The sequence below is a fragment of the Bos grunniens genome, chromosome 10, assembly GCF_055505025.1.
Source record: "Bos grunniens cultivar Pamir isolate PY7600 chromosome 10, Bosgru_T2T1.0, whole genome shotgun sequence".
NCBI classification, from domain to species: domain Eukaryota; kingdom Metazoa; phylum Chordata; class Mammalia; order Artiodactyla; family Bovidae; genus Bos; species Bos grunniens.
In genome coordinates, this window is record NC_141174.1 from 37,643,876 (window position 1) to 37,649,875 (window position 6,000).

The following is a 6,000-nucleotide window of genomic DNA, read 5'->3' on the forward strand; positions in this document are numbered from 1 at the left end:
AGGGATTCAACATATAAATTTGGGAAGGGCATAGCTCATAACAATAGTAAAATTTAAAAATAAAAATATTTGTATTGACAAAGGATAAAATTAAGCAAGATCTTTCCTTTGCTAAGCTTAATTGGGCAAAGAATATAAGATATCATGCAGGTCTCTTTTGAAATATGTTCAAGGTAGTCAACTTCAAAGTACATGTTTGGAACAAACTGAAAAATTTCTCCAATGTTTTTTGCCTATAACTGTACACTGTACCTGATGCTGCTGCTGCTAAGTCACTTTAGTTGTGTCCAACTCTGTGTGACCCCATAGACGTCAGCCCACCAGGCTCCCCCATCCCTGGGATTCTCCAGGCAAGAACACTGGAGTGGGTTGCCATTTCTTTCTCCAATGCATAAAAGTGAAAGTGAAAGGGAAGTCGCTCAGTCGTGTCCAACTCTTAGCGACCCCATGGACTGCAGCCTACCAGGTTCCTCCATCCATGGGATTTTCCAGGCAGGAGTGCTGGAATGGGGTGCCATTGCCTTCTCCTAGGCAATGCTAATTTTTAGGAGCATTATTTGAGCAGCTTCTGAAATTTTAAAGAAAGGACTGTCATTTGAGGAAGAGAATGCTTTTTGTAAATGCCATATAGCTTTTTCTCTATTAAAAAAAATAAAGAAAATAGATGATTTTAAAATATCTCTGTTTCCAGAATTTATACACTTTCATAAGAAATCAGACATTTTTAAGTTATTTTTTGATTCAAGAATTGTGGTTGTCTTTTTTAAAGTCATTATTAGTAAGTAGCATATATTTTGGAGAAGGCAATGGCACCCCGATCCAGTACTCCTGCCTGGAAAATCCCATGGATGGAGGAGCCTGGTGGGCTGCAGTCCATGGGGTCGCTAGGAGTCAGACACGACTGAGCGACTTCACTTTCACTTTTCACTTTCAAGCATTGGAGAAGGAAATGGCAACCCACTCCAGTGTTCTTGCCTGGAGAATCCCAGGGACGGGGGAGCCTGTTGGGCTGCTGTCTATGGGGTTGCACAGAGTCGGACACGACTGAAGCGACTTAGCAGCAGCAGCAGCAGCATGTATCTTCTAGCATTATATCAGACACAAAAGGTACTTAACAAATGTTTTGATTATAATTAAATGACTCTAAGCTAGAAAGGATACTTCTTTTTTCCCCTTTTCCTAACAAAGTTAAGAAAAAAAAGAGGGAGAGAGGACTTTCCAGTATGAAAATAAGCCAAATGTTGAGGTCAATAAAATTTGGGCAGTTTTAGAACAATATAGAATCCAGTCTCATTTTTAAAGCTATGGGGGTAGCTACATTTATAATGGTTTCTGGGAGCTTGAAATTCTAAGGTTTCAATCAAAATAAGATAGGAAGTCATCTTTTAAAATATTAGTAAATATCCAAATTTTTATTGAGGGGCTTTAAGTGTTTCTCTTACTTGGCTTCTCTTAGAGATAAAGTGATAAAAAAAAATATTTTATAGCCTTGGAGAATCTTTAGAAGAGGGAGGATCCAGAAGACCATCCCGAATGACCTTGAAAGCTTTTTCAGAACATACCTGCTGGGCTTTGGCTGGGGTGGTCTGGAGTATAAGAGCTTAGGCATGGGGGTTGGGCATGGACGCTTTTGAGAAGCTCCTAGGTGATTCTAGTTCAGAGCTACTTATCAAGTCCAGTCACTCTATTTCATAGATGAAGAGACTAAAACCCAGAGATTTGAAGTAAGCTAGCTATTCAAAGTCTTACAGCTAGTTAATGCCAGAACTTACTATTGTGCTTTCTATTATATCACACATATTTCAGCTAATGTTACTATAGCCTCAAATCCATTGACACAGCTCTATAAATAATTTCAAAATATTTTTTCTTAGATCTTGTATAAGAGGGAAACTTAGCTCTGAATGGAACAGTATGCCTAATCAACAGCAGCAGTTAGGAGGTAAGATCATAAATGCCTCAAAAAATCATTTAGATAAAAGGTTAGGGGTACATTGGTGCAGTCTCTCAGGATTTAGAATTAAAAGGAAACTGAAAGATCATTCACTTGGTTTAAAAAATAAAATAGAGAATTCTCTGACAGTCCAGTCATTAGGACTTGGCACTTCCACTTCTGGGACCTGGGTTCAATCCCTAATCTAGGAACAAAGATCGCACCAGCTGCAGGCATGGCTGGAAAAAAAAAAGACTAATAGTATTTATCACAGTCTCTTTTGCTCTGACTTTTGAAAAAAAATATACTTAGAATAGATCTTTTTTAGAAAACAAAATCATAGCCTTGTGTATTGAGTGGAGAAGGAAATGGCAATGCACTCTAGCATTCTTACCTGAAAACTCCCATGGACAGAGGAACCTGGTGGGCTACAGTTCAGGGGGTCACAAAGAGTTGGACATGACTGAGCATGCGTGCACATGTATTGAGAATACATTTAAATTTTTCTTTATTATTATAATAATTTGGATATAGGTACATTTTGTTCCCCACTTGCTGCTAAAAATTTAAGATACTTTTCATGAGGTAAGTCAGAAAAAGAAAGACAAATTCCATATGATCTTACTTTTATGTGGAATCTGAAAAAACAAAAAAACCCAACTAACTCTTAGATTATAGAGGACAGATTGGTGGTTTCTGGAGGTAGGAGTGGGGGATGGGCAGAAGAGGTGAAGAGGGTCAAAGGTATAAAATTCCAGTTACAAAATAAGTAAATGCTGGGGATGTAATGTATAGCATGGTGACTATAGTTAATAATGCTGTATGGTATATTTGAAAGTAACTAAGCAAGTCTTTAAAGTTCTCAACACAAGAAAAAAATGTGTGGTGATGTGTATTAACTAGACTTACTGCCATGATCATTTTGCAATCTATACCTACATTGAATCATTATTTGTATACCTGAAACTAAGATAATTTTATGTCAGTTATATTTTAATTTTAAAAGTTTAAGATATCTTCCAACTCAATTTTAAGTATGAGCAGAAACTTGTATCTAACCTAACTAAATACATATTGAGTAGAAAGTTATATCACAGTTTGGATTTCACACACATTCTCATTTATATGTTTTGAAATACTCTAGAGATTGCTTTGCATAAAGTTATTTCAGTTCAGTTAAGTTCAGTTGCTCAGTTGTGTCTGACTCTTTGCAACCCCATGAACTGCAGCATGCCAGGCCTCCCTGTCCATCACCAACTCCCGGGGTCCATCCAAACCCATGTCCATTGAGTTGGTGATGCCATCCAGTCATCTCATCCTCTGTCATCCCCTTCTCCTCCTGCCCTCAATCTTTCCCAGCATCAGGGTCTTTTCAAATGAGTCAGCTCTTCGCATCAGGTGGCCAAAGTACTGGAGTTTCAGCTTCAACATCAGTCCTTCCAAGGAACACCCAGGACTGATTTCCTTTAGGATAGACTGGTTGGATCTCCTTGTAGTCCAAGGGACTCTCAAGAGTCTTCTCCAACACCACAGTTCAAAAGTATCAATTCTTTGGTACTCAGCTTTCTTTATAGTCCAAGTCTCACATCCATACATGACCACTGGAAAAACCATACCCTTGATTAGACAGACTTTTGTTGACAAAGTGATGTCTCTGCTATTCAATATGCTGTTTAGGTTGGTCATAACTTTCCTTCCAAGGAGCAAGCATCTTTTAATTTCATGGCTGCAGTCACCATCTGCAGTAATTTTGGAGCCCAGAAAAATAAAGTCAGCCACTGTTTCCACTGTTCCCCCACCTATTTGCCATGAAATAATGGGACCAGATGCCATGATCTTAGTTTTCTGAATGTTGAGCTTTAAGCCAACTTTTTCACTCTCCTCTTTCACTTTTATCAAGAAGCTCTTTAGTTCTTCTTCACTTTCTGCCATAAGGGTGGTGTCATCTGCATATCTGAGGTTATTGAGATTTCTCCCGGCATTCTTGATTCCTGCTTGTGCTTCTTCCAGCCCATCGTTTCTCATGATGTACTCTGCATATAAGTTAAATAAGCAGGGTGACAATATACAGCCTTGATGTACTCCTTTTCCTATTTGGAACCAGTCTGTTGTTCCATGTCCGCTTCTAACTGTTGCTTCCTAACCTGCATACAGGTTTCTCAAGAGGCAGGTCAGGTGGTCTGGTATTCCCATCTCTTTCAGAATTTTCCACAGTTTATTGTGATCCACATATGTCTGCAAATTTGGAAAACTCAGCAGTGGCCACAGGACTGGAAAAGGTCAGTTTTTATTCCAATCCCAAAGAAAGGCAATGCCAAAAATGCTCAAACTACCGCACAATTGCACTCATCTCACACGCTAGCAAAGTAATGCTCAAAATTCTCCAAGCCAGGCTTCAGCAATACGTGAACCGTGAACTCCCAGATATTCAAGCTGGAATTAGAAAAGGCAGAGGAACCAGAGATCAAATTGCCAGCATCTGCTGGATCATCAAAAAAGCAAGAGAGTTCCAGAAAAACATCTATTTCTGCTTTATTGACTATGCCAAAGCCTTTGACTGTGTGGATCATAATAAACTGTGGAAAATTCTGAAAGAGATGGGAATACCAGACCACCTGATTCTAAGACTAAAAATAAATGCAGATCCCAGTGGAATTTCAAGGATGTTTGTTCCAACAGCTGCAAATGATAAGGTGAGCAAGCTATTTTTGTGCTCTTTTTCTCTGTCCTTTCTAAAACTGCAAATTGTCCAGCTTGGTTAGCCCATGGGTAGGCTGAAAAGGGACAGTGTGGTTGGAGGTGTGTGAGAGAGAGAGATGGAAGAAGAAGAGACAAGGTTAGGGAAGGGAGTTCCACTGAACCATTAAGGGTGGCCAGTCACCTTACTAGCACTTCCTGGTTCTTATTCCATAAGTGGCCCTTTGTTTTCTTTGGTCCTATGCTGCCATCTCTATATTTTTTAGCGAGACAATGTTATACCACTAATGTTAGAGTAATCATTCACAGTACCATGTACGTGTGTGCTCAGTTGCTTCAGTTGGGTCCAACTCTTTGCGACCTTATGACTGTAGAACACCAGGCTCCTCTGTCCATGGGATTCTCCAGGCAAGAATACTGGAGTGGGTTGCCATGCCCTCCTCTAGGGGATCGTCCCAACCCAGGGATTGAATTCATGCCTCCTACATTGCAGGTGGATTCATCATCCACTGAGCCACCTGGAAGCCCTCATAGTACCACAAAAGCACTAGACATAAAAGCACTAAAGTGACAGAGTGACAAATTTCCAGAAGCTCACAACCTTAAGAAAAACCAAACCCAAACCAGTTGAGATCACTTCTAGACCTTGATAGAATTTTGCCCAGGCCCTCTTAATGCCACAGGCCATCTTCTACTTTGTACCCTGAGTTCTACAGAGCCATGATAAGTACATTGTGGCCAGTACATGTAGGCATGCATTCATAGCCCTTAATCTGGTACCTTGTGCATATTAGGCACTCATCAAGGAGTACCAGAAAATTGCATCTCTAAGATAAGTCACCCTTGATAAAGGATACAGCATAAAATATTCATGCAAGGCTTGAATGTACCAGTTTCATTAAGGAACTATTCTCACATTACTTATCAATTAGGCAGATGCTTCAGGAATGTCATGTCATGGGACTTTGACAGGAGATATACATAATGCTTTAGAAAGCTCTTAAGAGAAGCTCCCTATCTCTCTAGGAAAGCTAAAAATAGGAAAGATGAAGTGAAGTGAAAGTCTCTCAGTTGTGTCTGACTCTTTGCAGCTCCATGGACTATACAGTCCATGGAATTCTCTAGGACAGAATACTGGAGTGGTTAGCCTTTACCTTCTCCAGGGGATCTTCCCAACCCAAGGATCGGACCCAGGTCTCCCACACTGGGGGCAGATTCTTTACCAGCTGAGGCACAAGGAAAGCTAAAAACAGGAAAGATGAAGGTCAAGTGAAAACCAACATGGAGGCTCTGAAATGTCTGTTACAACAATTCCCCAAATTGACAACCTCTCAGGGGCAAAAACATCTGACTCCAAATATCGCCTCTGT